The following is a 23754-nucleotide window of genomic DNA, read 5'->3' on the forward strand; positions in this document are numbered from 1 at the left end:
TAGAGTTGTTGCTGTAGTTGACCACTGCATAGTCTCAGAATATCACCATGGAGACAGAATATTACTGTCTTATTTTTATCGTAACTGATGATAAAACATTACATTGAGTCTATGTATTGATTTCAGTAGTGAATAGTCTCATAAAAACCTTTCAGTAATTTCTCATTATTTTAGTAACATCATTAGTACACATGAAGGACAATTTTAAGAGGAAGTCAGCCTCTTCTAAAGGCATTGAAGTATTAACTCACTGCCTGACTTTGTCCGATGTTAGTTTTGCCAGTTTATTTGTACAGGTTTTCTCCATATATGGGGGAAACCATTTTTTGTCATTGAAATGTATAAAATCATGTGACTAGAAGAAGCCAGATAAGGGGCATATCAGTCTTTTTGCATTAGTTCTAACAACCACTTGTGACTTACTTAACAAACAACATTTGTCTCAAAATACAGTTTTAACTAAAAAAAAAAAAAAGTGATGTAATAAACATTTGTTTTGACAAAAGTGTTGTGATATGGGGATCTTCTGTTTGTATTTCTGGCTGGAACTTACTATATAGATTATGCTGGCCATGGAATTGTGGCAATTTTTGATTCTGCCCCTCTGCTTTTCCATGTTTTGTTGTGAAATCTAGATTAAACAAGGTACCTCTAAAGGAAAGATCAACACGTATAATTTATGTTCAGACAAGTCTTAGAAAGCTTTTTGACTTATGTCAAGGACATTGGGAAATAAATCAGTCTAATAGCTGAATAACAAATACCTTCCCAAATTAGAAGAAGACTCTTTACTGTTAACAAATTGCTGATATCTGACATCTCCATAATAGATTCTTATATAACTTCTTCTGACTTTTAATTCAGGAGGAATTCATAGAGTTGACTGTTGTGCTCTTCAGTTTTAACTGTCAACACAACATAGAATTCACCTGGGAAGAGAAACTTTATAAGGAATTTTCTAGGTCAGGTTGGCCTGTCGGCCTGTCTGTGAAGGGGTTGTCTTAAAGGTTAATTAAGACACAGCCCACTGTTGGATGGTGGTGGTGCATACCTTTATTCCCAGCACTAGGGAGGCAGAGGTAGGCAGATGTCTGTGAGTTAAGAGGCCTACCTGGTCTACAAAGCTACACAGAGAAACCCTGTCTCAGAAAAACAAAACAAACAAACAAACAGAAACCACAGCCCACTGTGGGCAGCATCATTACCTAGGCAATGAGTTCTTAACAACATACGAGAGAAGAAAGCTAACTGAGGATTTGTGTAATCTCTTTTGTTCTTCAGTGAGGAGGTCAAGTGAATCTCTGCCTTGAATTTTCCAAAATCACAGTCTGTGACTTGGAATTGTAAGATGTATAGACTCTTTTTCCATAAGCCGCTTTTCATTAGTCTGTCACAGCACAGAAATGAAGCTAGGACAAGTGTCATTGATATAAAATTTCCATTATTTGGGTTTCAGGAAAGCTTCTGAACATACACATACCAGTAAAATATGGGCATTATACTTTCTGTAACGACCTAGGAATAAGTGACATTTAATACTGATGTAATAATGATAAGAAAGTATCCTCATTTACTGTGGCGGTTTGACTGAGACACATTGCCCCTGGTCTCCACATTGGTCCCAGTTGGAGGCACTGTTTCCGGAGGTTTATTTAGGTGATGTGCCCTTGTTGAAGGACGTATGTCACTGAGGGTTAGCTTGAGATCGAAAAGCCTCTGCCACTTCCAGTTTGCTGTCTTTGCTTTGGTTCCTGGTCCGTCTGCCATACACTTGCCGCCATGCCTCCGTTCCTCCATCATGGATGTGAACTCTCTCTTCTCTAAGTTTCCTTGGTCACGGTGTTTTATGACGGCAACAGGAAAGCCACTAAGACCTTGACTGTCCTCATCCTTGTAAGAGAGTTCCAGCAAAGCGTTAGCCCTTATGTTTAATAGCTCTTAAATAAAAGGTTTTTAAACATGTTGTTTTGACAAAACATTTTAATAAGTAAAGGGTATAACTACTTTATAATAGTTGCAGTAGCAACTCAGTCTGGAAGAATTTTTTTTTCCCATCTAGAACCCTCTGTTCATAAAAATAGAAAAATATATTAAACTTCAGTTTATATACATATTTGTTGCATAGATATGTGTGAGGGTGATAAATAAAAGTCCTATGAGTACAGAAATATAAAATTCAATCACGGGGGTAGGTGTGAAGGGAGTGGATTGAAAGTACAGGCTCAAAGAGAAAGAAGATGAAAAAATTCAAATTAAGAAAATCTTTTTTATTTATTTTTAAATGGATGATGATGGGTACCAAAATTATATGGTCTTTAAATTCATAGGTTAGTGTATAAAAAGTGATAGATAAAAGTATGTTATATATCAAAAAGTCTACCACATTTAAATTTACAACAAAGCATTTATGTATCACAGTAAACATGTGTGGGAGGTACATGGCTTTCTGAAACTGTTTTTAGGGGCTGTGCAAGCAGGAATTGAAGAGCATGCAAAATGGATACCACTCCTTTTCAAACACTTTTCATTCCTTTGTTTCTCATTTCTGTTGTTAGATACATCAGGCAACCAACACATTAACTCATTTCTGGTTAAATTCACTTGTACTAGCCCACCATGACTCTCTGCTGGTATACAACTCTCTCTCTCTCTCTCTCTCTCTCTCTCTCTCTCTCTCTCTCTCTCTCTCTCTCTCACACACACACACACACACACTCCACGAGAGAAAGAAAGAGAGAGAGAATGAAAAATGTAGCACCTCTTAGAAGTGTTGTGAGTCATGCAGTCATTTCTGATTGATCATTCCCTTTTTCACTAGAAGTGAGAATTAATGACTAATGTAGAACTATACAGCATAAGCATTACCTACTTAGCCAATTTACAATATGAGATTATTGCTATGTGGCTTGCATGTAAAAATTAGAGGATAAGATTCTACTAACTGGTGGTCAAGTAGTCTATGTATGTATTTTGAAAGCCTTATCCATCTACAATGAGAGGCTTTTGTTTTACATTTTATTTACTCTGTGTGTGTGTGTGTGTGTGTGTGTGTGTGTGTGTGTGTGTGTGCATGTGCCACAGTGTGCATGCGGAAGTCAAAGAACAATTTTGTGGAGTCACTTCTCTTCTCCCACTTTTCTGTGTGTTTGGTGTTGAAGTCAGGCTTGAAGAGTAAAAGATTATGTTTTGATTGATATGTATTAGGAAGTGCCAGCTTCCTACAGATAAGTTGTTAGAAAAGTTTAACTAGCCTTTTCAGAAACTTGCATATATTCTTAGGTAAGAGTTCCCTATTGTAGTAGTAGACAAGAAAACAAAAAATGGCAGTTTCTTAAAGGTAAGATGCCATTTGGAAACTGAAACTGTATCAATGAACTTTTCAAACTTCTGTCATGTTGAAATTTCTGGGCTGAATGGGTGTTTTAACTGTGGTAATAAAAGTGTTCATATCTTCCATGTGTTGATATATTTTATTATGCAATAAACTGCAATATTTGTTATTATTTCTGCTAATCTCAGAAGATTCTTGAGCTTTAAGGACCTGCCAAGTCTGCGGTGACAGATGTGACTGTCTACAACCCCAATTCCTGTGGAAAGCTTGAGTCCTAGCATTGGCAGCAAATACTGCCAGTCTTTTCCTAACTCTGTTAGTTGTAGAGAAAGTGTCTGCCAACTAACAAACTTCAATGAGCAGGGCTCTTTGCTCAATCAGATGTTGGCTGTCTTCTGGGTAAAAAGTGACTTTTACCTAGATCATCCCTCAATCTTACAGTGGCTTTTTCTTGAGGAAAATCACCACACCTTAGCAAGCACCAGGAGCAATTTTTTTTTTTTTATTTTGCACATGTTCCAATTTGTCAAGAAGAATATAAAAAACCTGCTCAAGGGCTGATATTTGCTTAATAAGATTAATATTTGCATTGCTTGATCAAAGCAATTTAAAAATGGACATCTTCTGTCTTTTGCTTATCTCCACCAACAAGTGGCTGTGAAAGGCAGCCTAATGAATGGCAACGGACACTGTGCCAGGACACTTAGCACTAATCTCTCCTGGCCACTACCCTGGTTTTCCCTAAGACGCAAGGCAAGCAGACTTACTAGCCATGTGCTTGCACCACCAAAGTGAATACCAACATCGTGAAAAAGGCAAATAACATCCAAGCACCATTTCAAATATAGTTTTGTGCTTTAGAACGTCCTGAAAGGGACTCTCAGGTCCACGGCTCTTACTTCTGTGTTAAGGATTGGGTAGCAGTTTTCTGCCAAGGAAGCCAGCCAGTCTCCTGCAAACTTTCCCATGACATTTATACACGGTCTTTACCAAAGCCCTCCACTCTCACCTCCTGCTCCTCACCGCCAATGCCACTGTCAGCAGGCTGAGAAATTAATTGTATCCATTTTCTTTGAGAAATCCCTCTTCGCTGTCACCTGCTCCTCTGTCCCCATTTCCTTTGCCCCTCCCATTGTTTCCCTCCCTCCTTCCCATTTCTCTTCCTCTTCTCTTTGTTCTTTGCCTTCCCCACTTTCTTTTGTCTCTCTCCTTTTCTTCTTTATGTTTTAAATCATGCTGACATGGGATGCCATCTCTCTTCTTAACGTTTTAAAGTATAGAATGTCAGCACAATGACACACATAAAATGTACAGAGGTGAGTCATCTTTTACAGCTGAGATTTCATATCCATGACTGGCAACTCCTCCCCGCTTCAGCCCCCTGAAACTACCTTCAATCTATTTTATTCTTTGCTTTTGAGTTGATTACTTTCGGTGCCTTGTAACACTGGCTTATTTTCTTCTGTAACTGGCTATTTTAACTTAGCATAATGCCCTCTGGGTTCATGCATTTTATCAAAGATAAAAGGATTTCCATTCTTCTAAAAGAGAGATTACCTTCTGACCTAGGAAAGTCTGTGGAGATTCTCTTATATATTAATTTTAAATAACAAAAGGATACTGATGTCAGTAACAGAAGTTACTTTAGCATACTTTTTTTTTCTAGACAGGGTTTCTCTGTAGCTTTTAGAGCTTGTCCTGGAACTCATTCTGTAGATCAGGCTGGTTTCCAACTCACAGAGACGTACCTGCCTCCCTAGTGCTGGGATTAAAGCATGTGCCACCACCACTCGGCACATACATAATTTTTAAAAGACTTATATGCATGTATGTGTACCATATGTGTGAAGTGTCTGTGAAGACCAGAAGAGGGCATCAGATCTCCTGGAATCTGAGTTACAAATAGTCATTAGCTGTCACATGTGTGCTGGGAACTGAACTTGGGTCCTTTATAAAAGCAGAAAGTGCTCTTAACTGCTGAGCCATCTCCACAGTCCCTAACATGCATAATTTAAAAAATCCTACTTTATCTTAATTGCATTGGAGGTCTGCCTTATCATTTTCATTAAAGTTTAGTTCCAGGCAGTTAGTGAGCTCAGAGACTAAAAGTGAAACCAGTGTTTTGCTAATTGATTAAACATTTATGAATTCTTAGCCCATGTTTTTCAAAATAATTGACAACTATCCTTAGATCAGCTCTGGGTCTCTATGCTAGTTTGATCTGTAGCTCATCAAATAGAACCTGTAAGAGCCATGGAGGTATGGTGTTCAGAGGAATCAAGCCTTTAATGTACTTGCTGGCTAGTCATCATGGTGTAGGTGGCTGCTGAATTTTCTCAGGGATGTTGAGTATGTATTTCAGTGGGAGATTTGGGGGCAGATCATGCAGACCTCGTAGGAGTCTCCTTAGCAACAAGACTGAAATTAACACCTGCGTGGTCATCCTCAGTGCAACAATGCACTTGTTGCTATGAGGGTTTGCAGGGATATATCTAAATTAGAGATTCCATTTGCCTCCAAGACTTGGTGCTCATTTTATTAGTCTCAATCTCTGAATGATTGCATAGGAAAACCATTTGCCCATTCATATAAACCACGGTGAGGGGCTCCAATAAATCTCATGAAACTCGGTTGTAAATTGCATTTGTAGCAATATGCTTGCTTTGCAAAGAAATCCTTCAGAGGTAGACCTGGGCCTTGGGGGGCCTGAAACTTACATGATTTCTGGCAAATAGAAAATAACAATAATCTTACTTAAAACGAATGCATTTATCTCTACAAATTATGACAGTCTAGGCAATTCAGAACTTCTTCAAGCAGTTGATTAGAAATGGCTTCTGAGAACTGACCCTGAAGGAATGTGGCTGAATTTTCTGGTCAGTATGATCCCCTAGCTCAGAATCCTCCTTGCCAGGCTGGCAAAGAGGTGGGTCATTGGCCTCACAGTAGACTCATCGTGAGCTTGGGAGAACTCTTGGTTCCAGACAACACTACCTATCAAACCCTGCTGGAGAGCATGGCTGTTTTCAAATGACCCTGAATTATGCCTGAGGTTTGTTGAAGTGGCAAAGACATTTTCTTTCCTTTCATGAAACCATGTCATATTTTAAATGACATTTTAAAACCTCTAAAGTTATATTTAATGAAGCATTACTTAGTATGGGAAATTCTGTCCTTCTCTGGAAAGGACATTAAAAGGGTTTACTACAAATTTTGCAACCTTAATTCCTAGCTCTCATTAATCTTTTTAAAAAGAGGTCTTCCTCCAAAGGCAGTCTGAAAGATAACATATTCATAAGGTTTGTTGGTTATGAAGTAATCATTATCCCCAGTGTCACAGTTATTGTATTAAAATTTTTATATGCTAATGAAAGGGCAAATCCCTATCTATGTGTTTCTGACTGAACATTAAGTCTTTGGAAGCTCAAGATTAAAAATTATTTTAGTTAAGATAGTACTAAAGACCATTAAGAATCATTGAAGAATTTCTTTCATTTCATCTACCAAGATAATTAAAAAATATCCTCTTGGTATCATTAATTCCACACATTACAAAATTCATAAGTACAAATAGAAAAGTAACAAAATGGTCTCCTAAAAAGTTTGCAGAACAATTATATTTTATAAACACCACAAATATTAGATGAAATGTTCCCACAAATTGAATGTGTCTGTAATCCACCAGTTAACCTAACTTGAATGATAAAAGCCGCTTTTGGGGTATGGCTTTTATCACTTGCATAGAATTAATACATTGTATGCACATGTCTTTGAACCAAACATTCAGTCCTCTCCTTCGCTCATGTGCAGCAAAAGATCATTACAAACACCTCACCAACTGTGTGCTTTAGCCATTTGATTGTCATGATCTGATTGTAGAATCCTCTACATCTGTCCTTTAATAAAGCATATTTTTAATAGAGTGAGATAAAGATTACGTTTTTGTGTTGCTGTGATAAAATAAATGAGGAAACTAGTGTAAAGACGGAAGGATTTATCTTGGTTCCTGATGCAAAGGTGCTGTCCATCATGGCAGGCCAGGCATGGAGGCAGAGATGTGAGGTACCTGGTCACATTGCCTACACAGTCAGGAAGCAGACAGAGAAGAAGGCTTGCACTCCACAGTAAACTTCAGTCTGTTTACATAAACTTAAGTCTGTGCTAGTTATTGTCAGCTTGATACAAACTAGTGTCAGCTGGGAAGAGGGAATGCCAATTAAGAAATTACTGCTTCCTGCCTGGTGCCGGTGGCATACATCTTTAATACTCACACTCAGGAGGCAGAGGCAGGCAGTTCTATGTTCAAGGCCAGCCTAGACTACAAGAGTGAGTTTCAGGATAGCCAGGGCTACACAGAGAACCCCTGTCTCAAAAAGAAAGAAGAGACAGGAAGGGAGAGAGAGAGAGGGAGAGAGAGAGATTGAGAGAGAGGTTGAGAGAGAGAGGTTGAGAGAGAAAGAGAGTTTGAGAGAGAGGAGAGGTTGAGAGAGAGGGGGGAGGGAGAGAAAGAGAGAGAGAGTGAGAGAGAGAGAGAGAGAGAGAAGAAAAGAAAAAAGAAAAAGAAATTGCCTCCATCAGATTGATTCATGAGCAAGTCTGTGCAGGGATTTTCTTGACTAAAGTGGTAGGGCTCAGCCCATGTGGATGGTGCTACCCTGGTTGGTGGTCCTGGATATAGGAAACTACCTGAGCAAGACGTGGAGAACAAGACAGTAAGTAAAATGCTCTGTGGTACCTGCATCCAGATCTCTGTCTTGAGTTCTGCCTTTGCTTTGCTTGATGACAACCTTTAAGCCTAATTGAAAACCTTTCCAAGGTCCTGCTGCAGCCTGGGTTCAGGTCCCGAGATGGGAAAGAATGCTGGTGCAAAAAATGAACTGTCTAGCCACCACATGAATGGCCTTCCCCAAGTAGCTCCAGCAGTCTTTATCAAAACAAACATGGTTTTCCACACTAACAAACATTTTTCCCCATCCTCAAATGTTAACCTCCAGCAAAACCAAAAAAGTTTTTTTTTTCTCCCCAACTTTTACATCAAAACATCTTTTAAACCAAAAACATTTACTCTTTTGCTCTCTTGGCTAAACATCTAGCCAGGCACTCCTTGTCTTTACAAAGCTAAAAGGTGATAAACATAGGCACACAACATCATTCAAAACTTAACAAAGCATGTTTTAAAAAATAGGAGTTATCTGCCTCCAATCCTGTGAGCACTGAATCAGGACAGCTCCCAGGGTCTGGAGTGGCAGCTGACATCCTCAGACAAGAAATCTGAGAAGCATCAGCTCCCAAAGAATTTTAAGGGAAAATATTTGAAAAAAAGGGGGGGGGGTCCCAGGAATGATCACATTTGTTCCATTCGTGACTGACAAGGTGACACTAAAACTGCCAAGAGAATAATCAATATTATGAGAGATAAGACAGCATGCAAGCCATGCAACCCTAGCAGGATTCTATGCTGTCCCAAAGTACACTGATCCTTGCCAAGTGAGACTGTCCCTGTGGGCTTTGGCTCATCTGGAGACCCATTGGACAAACACTCATATCCTGGTCCAAAACTTGGCTTCACAGCTCCCAACAAAACTTCTTTATCGCCAAGTTGCTTTTAGTCATGACGTTTATCATTGCAATAGGACGAGTGCCTAGATGAATGTGGTACCCTAGGCTGTGGAATGGTGCCACCCTCATTCAGGGTAGACATCCCTTAACTGTTAAACCTCTGTGGAAACACCTTCACAGATATGATTAAAGGTCTGTTTCCCAGGCAACCACAAATCCCATCAAGAAACTGACCAAGATTAACTCACAGGTTCCCTTATGTAAAACTTGATATTCAAACAAATAACTTTTAAACCTTAATCATCCATTTCTGATCCTCCATTCATCTCATAACACAAAATACAGTTAGTCCATCCTTTTAAGTCCAGAAAGCTTAAACAGATCCAAAACTGTTCAAAATCCTCAGTGCAGTTTCTTCTGAGGCTCGGGCAATCCAACTGTGAGTCCCTGAAAGGAAAACCATTTGTGTACTGATATCAACCACTGCTGTGGAGTTAGCATACTCATGCTCAAAAGGAGGAATGCAGGCCTAACAAAGAAACATCAGGCCAAGGCAAGAACCAGAAGGGCAATCACCAAATCCTGTAGCTCCGTGTCTGCATCTGGGGCTCATGATGGAATCATCCAGGCTCTAATGTCTCTAGGCGAAGCTGCTCAAGGCTGTTGGATTGGCTGGCTCCACTCCATGCTTCTAACTTTCCGAGGCAGATTTTCCATGGTCCTGGAAGTCTCATGTCCTGGAGTCTCTCAGGCTACACTTTTCTGGCTTTGTGCAGTGGTCTCCCAGGGTGTTATTGTTGGTGACTACTCACCTCCAAGCATGATTATGCTTTACCCTTAGATTGTTGGAGTCAGAGGAACCTGGGATTGAATGTAGAGTTTTGAGTGCACCTGATGGTCTATCAGAAAGACTCACTTGGCTTTCAAGGAGGGACAAGATTTGCTCCTGAGCAGCAGCGGTGGCTAATTCATGTCCTACATAGGTGTGGATTCTTTACCGAATAGCTTCACATTTCAGTGCCAATCACCAGTTTGGGGCCACTGAGTTCACAACATTTTCCTGGAGATTTCTGATTTCTGGATGACAGCAATACCAGCTTCATAATCTCCAAATTACATGCCTTCCCCTTTCTGAATGGAGACCAGAAGGGGAGGGAGGTAGATAGAAAGGGGGCAGGGATAGAATGGGGTGATCAGGAGGGGGAGCACTGAGGTCAACATGTAAAACAAATGAAATAAATGGAAAAAAATTTAATTTAAATTAAAAAAGAAAGATTTTAATAATAGTTCCTTACTAGACTTTTAATGTCTGTCATGTTTAAGATCTGGCCAGAAAAACATTTTGAAAATTTTTTTCAACTTCCTTAGAGAATAAACTTTCCTTTTCTTAGGAGAGAGAGAGAGAGAGAGAGAGAGAGAGAGAGCATTTAAGAAAACTGCATTATTAGGTGTGGCATGGCCCAGGCCTTTAACTTGTATGCCCTTCTTTTTCATCCACACCTTCTAGTTCTAATGCAATCTCAATCCAACAAATTCTGTGCTTGAAAATGTTCATACATTCCCATTGCTTTTTATCCCCAGCCAATTCTCATCCAAGTGTGCCCCCTTTTCTCTCTTCCTTCCTCCTTCCCACCTTCCATTCCACTATCTTAACTGGGGCCATTACATCTCTTGGATTAGTTTAACTGCTTACTGACCAATGCCTCCATTTTGATCTCATTTAATGTGTCTTCCATGTTGCACGTAGTGATTTAAAACAAAATGGATTTTGCTCCTCTGCCTGAAATTCTTCATGCCGTTTGGTGATACCCAAATCTATTCACCAACAAAGAGTCTCACACTCTGGAGGTGACTCCTCCTCACTCTTCCCCACCTGAACCCACATATCCTCTCCTCTACTGGAATCATGCTTTGTGTCCATCTTTGGGTCTAACACAGTGCTTTCCATCTAATAGGGAAATACTACATTTTTACATAAACTAATGAAGGGGAAATGTAATATTGTTTAAGACAACAAAGAAGTCAGATGTCATAATAATGTAAAGGCACTGGGATTACTTTACTGAATGGGGACAGACAGGCTTCATGATCTAGTTACTTACCTCTAGACATACATCATGGCTGCCCCAGAGTTGTACTGGGCTGGTTTCCTTTAATCTATTTTCCATCACATTACCCATTCCAAACTTAAAACTTATCGTGTGTGTGTGTGTTTGTGTGTGTGTGTGTGTGTGTGTGTGTGTGTGTGTGTGTGTGTGTTTGGGTGTTCCTATAGATTCCAGAGTAGGTTGTCATTTGACCTATCCTATCATTGTCTGCCTTTTCCCCTTGATAGACGTTCTCTTGGTGAGCCTCAATCTTATTCTTTCCAATAGACTGTCTAGCTACTGAGCTGGCATGTCCCACTGTCTCTACCCTCCAGCCCTGAGGTAACAGGCATGCTCTGTTCTGTTTTTGTATTTTTGTAACATGTGTATTGGGGATTCAAACTAATACCTGAATGTTTGCACAGCTAGCATTGTTACTCAGTGAGCCATCTCTTCAGCCCCAATTTGTAACACAAATAATAAAAGCTCAGTGACAGATATTGGGGTTAAAGCTGAATATCAGAGAAGCAAAGCAGCCAAGCCACCAGAGAACTCTTACTCTACCAAGGCTGGGCAATCCTATTCTCAATGCAAGTGGAGACTTATTGCCAGAATACTATGAGGCCCATACACTCTTAAATACCTCTCTAGGGATGAGATTCAAGGTGTGAGCTCTGCTTCTCTTTTAGACTGATTCACTTTCATGTAGCCCTTCGTCGCCTTGAACTCACAGAGATCCATATGCCTCTGTGTCCTGAGTCCTGGGATTAAAGGTGTGTGCTACCACTGCCCAGCTTCTATGGCGAACTAGTGTGGCTAGATTTGCATTCCAATCTTCAGGCAAGCTTCATTAGACCATAAACAATATATCACCACACCCATTTGTTGTTGTTTAAGCAATACAATTATAGTGTACTGACTCACTATGATCATGGGATTGTTTTCTGTTATAGTTATCTAATCCTTCGTTCCTTCTTTTTTTTTTTTTTGGGGGGGGACGTTCAAGACAGAGTTTCTCTGTATAGCCTTAGCTGTCTTTGGCTGTCCTGGAACTCTCTCTGTAGACCAGGCTGGTCTCAAACACAGAGATCCACCTGACTCTGCCTCCTGAGTGCTGGGATTAAAGCTGTGTGTGGCTATTGCATGGCCTTATTTATATAATTCTAACTTAGTGAAACGTTTAATTTTATTAAACTCTGTATCACTCAGTATTGGAAATATCGTCTGAGTGTTTGAGGTATGCCTGGATTGCTTAAATGTTCATTTCTTCACCACAAATCTTGCCTTTCTTTCCCCATTGTAACACACATGAAGAAAGTTAAACTCATAAGACAAGGCTAATTGTATAACAGGGTGGTTTCATTGAAAATTGTCTGGAGCAACTGTGGCCAGAAAGGGGATATAGCAGAGGAACAAGACAATAAGGGTGGAATATGAGCTTTGCTTCAACAATTACAAGCCGAAAGCAAAGGTGGGAAGTCTCCTGAACTCAAAATCATAGCCAGCCATGCTGGGTGCAGCGTTCCTACCATTGAGAAGTGTGCAGCTCCCATCTCCAGAGCGGCTGCTACCTGAGTGACACGTTATATTTTGTAACTGACCAGAATGGCTCACATGAGGACATCTTTGCTAGCATCTCTCTGCTGGTTCCGTTTCTAGTCCTCACGCTTCTGGCCACACATGGGCAGATCAGAAGATTGCAGGCTTCACAAAGAATGAAATACAAATTTGAGATCACAAACAGTTGGGCTGATTTCAGGAGGCAAATCTTGCATTAGTATCAGTACAAGACAAAATGCTTTGGAAAACCATGGTTCAGGAAACAAAAAAGAAAAAAAGAAAAAAACCAAAGTTATTCTAACAAGGCTTGAATCCACAACTTGAATTGAGAATGCTTTTGTTTGGGTTTGTTTTCTTAGCTGCTATAAGAGATGGGCTGTAGCAGTGGGGAAGAAACTGGCCAGGATCACAGGACTGCTATCCTTCACCCCATTCATGAGCGAAGTAAGAGTGACTGACACTGCTATCTGCGGATGTTTAATGAGTATTAATGGGCCTCATTTTCATATCTGACACAACAAGATGCAAAACATATGTGTGGTGCTTAGCAATGGGAGACACTTTCAGATATCTACTTGAATAACTTCCTCCTGTCAGCACCCAAATTTTATTCAGGGTAGAAATACCACCCTAGAATTCCAAAGTCTCATATGCATCTAGGTATTCATCGTTGTTCTAGACAATAAATCAGCTTTTGAGGAAAGCACCTGATTTCCTGGCAAGAAAGAACTAGGTCTTTATGCTTTTCCATGCTGTCATTTTCCTCTTCTTTCCCAAAAAGAAAAAAGTGAGAGTTGCTGCTGCAAATTTGGGGTGAAAAGCCTGAAGTAGATGCCCACAGAATAGGGCTTTGGCCTTGATATCTTTGCCTTTCTGACAAGGCCAGCAACTCATCCCCTTCTCATGGCTGAATCTTACTTATCATGGGTTTACTGTGGATGATAGTTTGAGAAACAAAATACTTAATATCTCAACTCAAGAATTAGATTCTTTTAAAGCGGTCACTATTCTTTGTCCTAGACTGAAGGCTAAGGCTTTGCTTCACAAAATTATCCCAGTCATGCCTGTCACTGGATCTTGAGTGCTGGTCTCAACCATGTTCAGCTGCATCTATCTGTGAAGGCTGGGACTTAGTGACCCTTGGGCAGAGGCAGCTACACTAGGATGTGGTGATCTGAACCCACACAGGGTTGCAAACAAAAAGATCATGGCCTACCCTGTAGAATAAATGGTGGGGACAGGGCTTGGGCTCTGTCTTTTCTATTCTAAGCAGAGTGATCTAGCAGCTTGAGAAAAGTTTAGGATTTCAGTAAGTGCTTACTGGGGCTTACTGTGAGTTTGGTTCTGTTCCAGGCATTTGCCATGTATGGACTTATCGAATCCTTACATTGCCCTAGCTAAGGAACACTAGAATCCTGGTTTTGTAGAGTCAAAAATTAAGGCCCTAATAGGTTTCCCCATTGGCTGACAGTTACACCTTGTTAGGAAGGGATAACTTCATTATACTGCATTAGGCAGTGTCAGATGGCATCCACAACAAGGGAGTGGAGAGCAATGCATCCTGGTTTTTAACTGGAGTTTTCCTTTACATTTAGGCTGGAAACCCAGCCCATGGATGGTGCTGCCCACATTCAGAATGAGTCTTCCCCCTTCAGGTAAATCTCCCTGAAGTCACCCTCATTGACACATGGAGATGTGTGCTCTCCTGGGGTTTCTGAGTCCAATCAACTTGATTGATTGACAGTGAAGATTAACCATCGCAATCAGGGTTTGGTCATCACCTTTTGCTTAAGGACAGGAAGCACTCCTGTGGATCCTTCTATTTCCCAGGTTGAGGTCCCTGTTCTTTCTCAAGATGGGTTGTGGAAAGTAAAGAAAAAAAAAACCACATGTATCTTCGTTAATATTTTAGGAAAATGCCTGACTTTTGGACCAATGGACCTTAAAGGAAAAGGCTCAATCATGGTGCATCTGCCAAACTCAGACTCATTCAGAAGAAATATCAGCTTCCATGACATCTCAGTAACCTGAGGGAAGGGCCGAAATGTTTTCATAAGCTCACAGGATTGTTCAAGGCAGCTTCACACAAATCAAATATGAAGATTAGTAACACTAAAACCATTTCTAGTTTAGAGACATTCTGAAGGCTAGACCAGGTATGGCAGGCCAAGACTGATGGATTGATTTGAGACAAACTCTGTTAGTACAAGGGGACTTTGGTCCCCTTGCCTCAGCTCCCATACCCTGGGGCTACAGACACAAGCTCCACTGCCAGGTCTGCATAGTACTTTGGAGTTAGTGTGGAAGCAACAGCCTCATTGCCTTTCCTAAGGTTTTCTAATCTCTAAGGAACAGGTTCCCAATATAGCCTTAGGACAGGGTGATGCTACTCTTGGTTATCAAAGTGACAACATGTGCCATTAACTAAAACCCGAGCAGCTGGATACACCATTGAGGGATTTTTTTACTCAAATCTTTTGAAGTGGGAAGACACACTTTAAAATTCATATATTTTGAGGTAGGAAGATCCACCTTTAATCTGGGCCACAGCTTTTGGTGGCAGCATATATAAAGGATGTGAAAGAAGGAAGCTTTTACTGTTTGTCTGCTGGCAAGTCCATTTCTTCACTGGCATTAGAGCCCATTTCTTCTGGATTCTGGCATATAGTGATGATCAGCTGAGACATCCAGCCTCAAGGACTAAACAACTACTGAATTCTTGGACCTTCTGTTGACAGATAGCCATTGTTGGACTAGCTGGACCATAGCCTGTAAGCTATTCTAACAAAGTGTGTGTGTGTGTGTGTGTGTGTGTGTGTGTGTGTGTGCGTGTTCTGTATGTTGTTCTATTCATCTACAGAACCCTACTAATGTAGCCAAAGTCACTTGGCAGTCTCTTAAGATCCCCACAGCCCTCCTGACTCTCTTAGCCAAGACATCAGAGAACTTGTAGTGTGTCCACGGTGACTAGCAAAGGGATATGGTCTCAGGATCTTCTAGTCTTGAGAGCAGATCTGAGGCAGAATTGTAGTGCTTTCCTCTTGCAAGTGTGCAAGAAATATTAATGAGCATCCAGACATGCACTTGATCTCCATCATCTGGGAGATTCTGTAGTGATTTGTACAGGAAATAATTTAATTAACATGATGGAAAGCAAAACCTGCCATGAACACCTAGGACCCCACAGAACTTACTGGAGGCAGCTCACCACGAGATAGCAGATGATGACATTTCAAAAGAGAGACCGAATTAACCACAAGATGAGGGTTTAATGAAACTCTGATTGAATCAAGGTTTCGTTACATGATAGGTGCAATGAATACAAATAGGGTGGCAGGTGGGAATTTTATTAGTGAGAAAAACAGAGAGTGCAGAAGAGAATTTTGTAACCTGTATAGTAAAGCAGATGTTTTTAGAATGGTAACAATTAAGCATCAATCATGAGTCAGGAATTGAGTTTCAAAGTAAATTCCATTACCTTTCAAGTATTCAACTATCACTTATTTTAAGCCTTAACTCCAGAACTATGGTTGTGCAGTGTGTATACTAGAAAAAGTAGGAGTGGAGATGTGGCTCAGCGGTTGAGAGCACTAGGGCATTTGTTGCTCTTGTAGAGGACACAGGTTCAGTTCCTAGCACCCACCCACATATCCATCTGTACCTCTACTGCCCTTTGATCTCTGTGGACACCAGGCAAGCATGCAGTGCACAAACATGCATGCAGGCAAAATACTCATAGACAAAAAAATAAAATAAAGGACTCTTTATAAAGAGAAAACAATGCACTGAGAAACAGTTAGGACTTGTGTTTATGAGAGTTTTCTGAACCAGTGACTACTGGTTCACTACTGGATCTATGTTTGGTATTGGTGTTGGAGATTGATATAGGCAGTTGCTACAACACAATGCTCTCGCTTAGCCTCACAGTATATTTTCTGAATGAAGCTATGAGCTTTGTCAAGATGGGTATCCAATGGTTAAGGACCCTGGCGTCACATGACCCTGAGGTCACATGCCCTGGATGCTTTTTGGCTCCACCATAGTTTGGTTTATGACTCTGGCCAAGTTTTTAACATCATTGAGCTGGTACTTCCTCATACATAAGGAAGAACCCGCCACAGAGGGTTGGTGTGAGGAGGAATGAGTTATTCATATGATTTATAGACAGAGGTCTGGCACATGGTACCATGCATATGTTCAACCCACTATTATGAGGCCAAAGTTCCAGATTTCTGGATTCATACACTTCTCATTCCTTTTCATCTGCCCCCTTTTCTCTCTTCTTTTGGGCAATTTCACAGTTAATTAGCGCCTCTATCTTACCCGGACTGACAAAAACAAGAGAGAAAATCAAGACCATCAGTTTTGGCACTAATTATCACCTAGTTAACATATAAAAAAGCTGAAGGCATCAGCAAAACAGGAGATATCCATCTACAGATTTATCTGTGTTCTCTCCAGACTGCAGTTCCCCCATCTAGCCTGTTGGTTCACTTAACTGAAAGATGGCTATCAACAGGATTGGTTTGGGAACACGGTTGAACATTAGAGTCTGTGGGAATATGTGTTTTACTGGTTAATTTTATTTTTGTTGTTGAATTGTCATTGCCAATGCCTCACCCTAGATCAATGTCCCTGGGATTTCCCTTTTGTAGTTGTCTATTTGCTGTGTTGTTTGACACTCCGCTGTGGTAATGTTAAATGGTTTTTAATAGTTTGGGGAGGTGACCATTGTAGTAAAGTTTGCCTGTATAACACTAAGCTGTTTGGTTGAATTTCCTAAGAAAAATCCCCTCGTGTACACAATGCAAACTGGTCTTCATCAGCTGTCTGACTTTACCAGGGTAGTTGCTGTCTCTGTCTACTTCCTACCAACATGTACCACAGTGCCTTCTAAGTTGTCACCCTGTTTCATATGGGCAATCAAATTCTGCTAGGAAAAAGTAACCACTGAATTTTGGAGGCTGTTACCACAATATAAAAGCCTCAGCATCAACATCGACATCCAGCTGTGTACTCATGCCTCTTGGTACTGTCACCACACTCTTCAGAGCATTCCCTCTGCTCCCACAGACTTTTCTATTATATTTATGCCCATCTTGCCTTTTTTCTTTTGTTTTCCAAAAAAGAGGCATTTTTAATCCCATCATAAGCTCATTCTGGCTCTCCTAATGTTGCTGGTTAGTTCCCTTTCTGAAGTTAGACTTTTCAGTGTCTTCCTCAATGTCAATTTCTCCACCATAATCTGCAAAAGTATTCAATTCCTGAAACCTGAAATCCTTGCTCATGAGTCTGCCTTTTCCTTCACTCCCCCAGTCCCCCATTCCCAGCCTAGTTGAAGAGTAGGCTCCAACAACCATGTCTCCATTTTATGTCTTTCTCTGCTTCCCCTGTTTCTTCTTTTCTGGACTGAAACGTCACCATTGGAGTCCCTCTGTGAATGTCACAGTTGCCCAATATGAGAATACATTCTCCTTTCCTATTATGAAAGTTCTCTGCTACATTTGGCAGTTTGCCCTTCCTTTGGCAGTTTTATTATATCTGTCTGTCTGTCTATCTATTATTTTGATACAGGGCCTCACTGTGTAGCCCAGGTTAGCTACAAACTTAAGATTGTCCTGCTTCAGCCTCCCAGGTATTAGGATTATGCTACGGGCCAACTTACCCAAAGCTTTTTGGAATTTTCTGAACCTGAGATTTTGATGCCAGGGGTTGGGGGGGGGGGTTCTCTCTTTGATTGTTATCCACGGAAAAGTCCTCAGAGTGTGAGATATCCAGGTACCTTGAATAACTCATCACATTATACTGCAGTTATCCTTTATGTGCCCTAGTCATGACAAGAACATGTGTTTTATCTTCTTATGAAATTATACTGCAATTATCCTTTACATGCCCTGGTCATGAGGATGTATGCTTTAACTTCTTGATCTTTTCAGATCAACACATTTTTCAAAAACTGTTGAAGGCTTCTATTGTTCCTTGGTTAATCAAGGTTTTGCATTGACAGATGTTCAGAATGGTTGTAGGCATTAGAACCACAGTTTGGGGCTTCAGAATCCCAAGGTCTAGTGAATATCAGCAAGAGTGCAGCTTCATGAAATTCACACATTGGAATATGGGAAAGGTTTTTCAGAAAGTGATGATGGTTACAGAATTTTAGACTGAGCCATAAAGCATGACAGTCTGTGATTGATAAGAAGAGCAGTGTATACATATCTGCTGTATTGTTTGAACATCGTTATAAGACATTCTTTTTAATTTTTTGTCAGCGATATACTCCAGGTCATTCTCATTGAGGTTCATTACTATGGGGTTAGTAATTTGGGAGGGGGCAGGCCATGTTGTCTCAATCTTTTTTTCCCTGTTATTTTTGTGTCTGTGATTAGGTTAGTGAAATTCAAAGTAGAAATAGATGGCAGGAGTCTTTTCAGAAGTGGTATGCTGCTCACATGTATTTAGCTTGTGTTGTCTAAGCTTTTGACATTGTACTATGATGTTATCTTGTAGGGGTGTATTCACAGGAGGCATGTTACCTAAGGGTTTCGAGTTGGGCACAGATAATAAGTTCTTAGTCTAATCATTCTGCTTTGTTTGTGTTGTCATGGATATAGCACCGAATTGAAAAGCATGGGCCACTAAGATGGTCTTAATCTCAAATACTGTTATTTCTTAATGGTTTGTAACTTCTCAGTAACTTCCATATCTATGAATTCCATATAATTATACTTAGAATCAAAGATCTGTGTAGCTGGAAGTAGCATACAATAGAAACATAGTGAATTAGCTACTTTCTCTTTTCATATGCATATCATTGTTTCCATTAAGTATCAGAATATTGACAAAAGATAACCACTAATTATTGGTTATAGAATTGAATTAAGTGGGACTGGTATTCATCTGGAGAGCAAAGTTCCCTCAGAGCAGTTATTTGTGATTCCTTTGGAGACCAGAAACCTCTTTGAGATTTTAATGAAAATTGCACAGTCACTATGCATAGATTTCTAAGCATAGTTTCAGAGATGTCCTAACTCCACTGAAGTGCATTCATTGCTCTTGCTCCAGAGTCACAGGACAAGCCATACACATGCATTGTTTTTAAAATGTCACATTTGGAAAAATGCCTTTGTTGAGAACCATGATTATTGTCTGCTTAGGCATGCCTACCAGTTTTAACTGAACACATGTTAATACACTTTAACCTTTCCAATTTATATCACCACATTAGATTTTCTAACTTTAAAACTGTCTGGAAAGACATGGCACTCTAGGGTTAAGGTCTGTGGGGTGGCTGGCCTTTCCCCTAATGCTGACCTGAGGTCAGGCCAGGCTCAGCGTATGTCCTTCATAGTTAATGGATGGTTTTAAATAAAATTTCAAAAGCTAAATGTTTGTCCAGATATTGAAATAATTTACCAATAGCTTGGTAATCTTAGAAGCACAAATCCAAGCGCTGAGCTTTCAGATGCAATGTGATTCCTGTGTGAATTATTGTAGAAGATTTAGAATGAAAGAGCAAGCTGAACAGCCGGTCTTTATCTTTCCAGAGAACCCAGAATGCATTGGGAGTGCTGAGGCAAATCAACAGCTTAATCTGTGTGGCTTTAAGAGGTATTTGAGTCACTCTTGACTGGCTGTTACACTTCTGGGGTAGAGGTTTCTTTTGTTTTTTTGTTTGTTTGGTTTTTGAGTGGGATGCTTTTCTTCCATAGACCTAAGACACATATACAAGAGACCAAGTAGAAGCCATAAGGGGAACTGTGGCAACTAGTCACCCCTTTCCTACAAGCTTCTACCTTTTTCTTCAAGCTGTTTTTGTCCTTAGTAATTTTAAAGGCGTCTAAGCCATTATAATCCCCAGCCTCCTCAGGACATTTATAGATGTTTCTGAAACATAATCCATCCTGGCATAAAACTGGGAATGAATTTGGTATCAAAATATGCGCAGACATGAAGAGTTCCCCCAAGATGAGCTGCTCACCTCCCTCCACTTTCTGATGGGGTAACACAGCGGCCGGACACTTATGTAGGGGCTTTACACACCTGCACAGCCTGGTGCTGGAGAAAATGGAGAGTCCTGGAAGAGCAGCTGGTCTTTGTGTTGGCATAGTGTGGCTTCTTCAATACACCCTGGAGGTCTGCCCAAGCAGCAAGCCTGTAACTTTCCTGGTTGAGTCTATGATGACTAAAGGTGCTAGGACATCTACCTTGACACCAAGTGTGTCATTTCTACCCCGAGTTTAACCCTAGCCTTTACATCCCTCTCCCTCTTTCTTCATCCTTCTTGTTTTCTCCTTTTCTGCTTTACAGCTTTCCCTGAACATCTTTCTCTCCTTCGTTCTGGATCTGAATTAAGAACCATCTAGAGATAATTGATCAGGTAGAATTTTTTAGACTGTAGAGTGCAAACCAAGTATTTTTGAATCATGACAGATTTTCTCTGAGTTTGAATCTTCATTCCACACTAGTATTTTTTCCTTGTTTATTTTATTTATGCTCTTAATATTTTTCTTTACAGTAAATCAAAGGCTATTACACTTTTTAAATTTGGAAACAGAAACACTAACCTGGGTGTCTTAAAAATGAGGAATCTTAAAATAGTTTACATGTTAAAACAAGACAAGTAAGTATAGCCGATTTGAAAATTAAAATAGTAAGGTTTATTAAAGGTGATTGAGTAAAAAATAGTGAATCAGAACTTTTCTGAAAAGATTGTGCCCAGTGAAATGTAGTTTCAGATGTGTTTGGTCCTATTACATTCCTTAATCAGAATTAAATCTTTAAAAATCTGGGCGGGGAGTATGTAGAAAACCTTTTGAAATCATATTTTGCTTTCCGTTTGCCCTCACATAGTAGAGCTGCCTGAGCTGGGTGAGGGGAGGGTTTCTCCTGTGATGGACCTGCCCAAGCTGGCCCAGGGGAAGATGGCCTGTGAGAAGGGAAATATCACACATTTCAGGATTTGCCTTTTGGATCCAGAACTCTAAGTATGACCTTTCCCTTTAAATCGGATTTCATGAATTTTTCTTAGTCACTGTGTATAGATCCGCGGGGAAAGTGAAGTTATAAATAAAGAATATTTGTGCGGATGAAATGTAGGCATAGAACAGAAAAATGACAAGATCTTGTGGTCTCAGACTTAATATCTGAAAATTACTATTTGTGAATCTTACCATTTAGTTTACTGGAGCACAGGAGAATAACTAAGAAAATAAAAACTATCAATACTTTTATCAATGAGAGAATCCACTGGGTTTTTTCTTGCTTCTTATAAAATATTTTCAGAGTTTTAAGAACTAGTGAGAAAGAAAATATACAATTATTGTCACATTGTTACAAAAAATACCTTAATGCAAAGGCCCATCTGGGTGTTCATTCCATTGGGTGGGTATATTTTTAACCCTGCATATTTTATTACTAATCTTTTTTTGGATAACCTTTTCTCACATGCTTAACTCCTGCAGTGAGGCGGTGAGAACATTTGATATCCACTCCAGTGATTTGGGGGGGATATAATAACTGTTTTCAAATGAGGTGCATCTGAGCTCTTTGGCTGGCCCTTCTATTTTAAACAAAACCTTGCACCATTTGACCAGTGTCACTGAAATGGGGAACCAACAACCACTGTTCTGCTCTCTGCTCTGTCAATTTGACCTTTGGGATTCCAGGTATTACTGTTTGGTTTCTGCTGCTGTAATAAACAAAACAAAACAAAAAACCAAAACCAAAGCAAACAAACAAAAAACAAAACCCAAAAAAACAAACCAAACAACAAAAAACTTACAGGAGGGAAGGGTTTATGTGGCTTACATACTTCATTCTTCTTTATGGCTAAGTACAACTGTACATGTACTGACATTTCCAGCCAAAAGTCATACCTGTATTGAAGATTCCACAAAAATGGTCCACTGATTATAAAATCTTTATTTTATAGGATTAGAATGCTACACAGGAAGAAAAACTTTTTCTTGAGATATCTTCAATCCCTTTAATATCCATTCATTACTCGACTCTGTGTCTAAACAAACATTTACTTGAATACCAGGTTAAAACTTTGAACTTTATTCTTAGCAGACCTGTAGCTTATAATTGTCCAAAAGGTAAGAATGACACCAGAAAGCACAGGAATCCTGTAACAAAGTTTTCCCTGCCTCACAGTAACCCATCTCTTTGATGCCTGTACCAATGAAGTTGGTAAATGCATTTACTTATTTATTAATTAGTTCTATAAGTCTAAAAAACTTGAAACCATACCCACACTGGAGCATGTCATTTAAGGCAAACTCAATCTGGGTTCCCAAACATTTATATTTGGCTCAGAAAAACTACTATCCCTTTGTGTAAAAGCCGTGTTGATATTGATAGCACAGAGTTCATAATTTCTTTATCTTTTATCCATTATCATCTCAAATAATTATGTAGTTTGGTTATTGTGAATAATTTCATAATAAACACCACTGTGAGATGTGGTATACTATAGCAAGCTGCCTTAAACTGTGTATATACCCAGAAACAGTATATATTATTTAGCTGGTCTTAAGGGTTCTCTATTTTTAATTTTGAAAATAATCTCCATATGGACAAAGATCCACACACTGGTCTGGGGCTCTCTGCCCTGGGCAGAAGGAGAAGATATGGAGCCTGGAGCCCCTCCCACCCCACCCAACCCTGGCACCACAAATTATCAAATGGACCAGCTTTATTCTCGTGAGCAAATATATGGTGGGAAACAAAAGAGAGACAGAGAGAGACAGAGACAGACAGAAAAAAGGGGGAGAGGGTGGAATGACAGAGACAGAGAGACACAGAGAGAAGTTGGTTCATACCTCATGGAAAGAGCAAATCCAAAGAGGTGAAGGAGTGGGTTGTGGTTGGTGGCCTGCTTGCCACTAGGGTCACAGTGATATCTGGGCCTGAACTACTGCCAATGGCTATGTCTACACCAGTGGTCCTGATGCAGCCATGGTCTATGTTGATGTCTGTGGCTCATGTTACCACTGAAGGCTAAGAGGATAAGGCTGCACAGAGTTGGACCCACCCCTCACTGGCTGTAACACAAGGGAGAATTGGCCCTACCCCTCACTGGCTGTGGCACTGGAGAGAGTAGGTCCCTGCCCATCTGGATAGCTTGACAGAGCTGACTCTGTTGGTGGGGTGCAAATGAGCTAGCCCTGAGGGCATGAGAATGGGAAAGCTGGCCCTGCCCTCTTTGTCTGCCTT

The sequence above is a fragment of the Phodopus roborovskii genome, unplaced genomic scaffold (genome assembly GCF_943737965.1).
Source record: "Phodopus roborovskii unplaced genomic scaffold, PHOROB, whole genome shotgun sequence".
Lineage (NCBI taxonomy): Eukaryota > Metazoa > Chordata > Mammalia > Rodentia > Cricetidae > Phodopus > Phodopus roborovskii.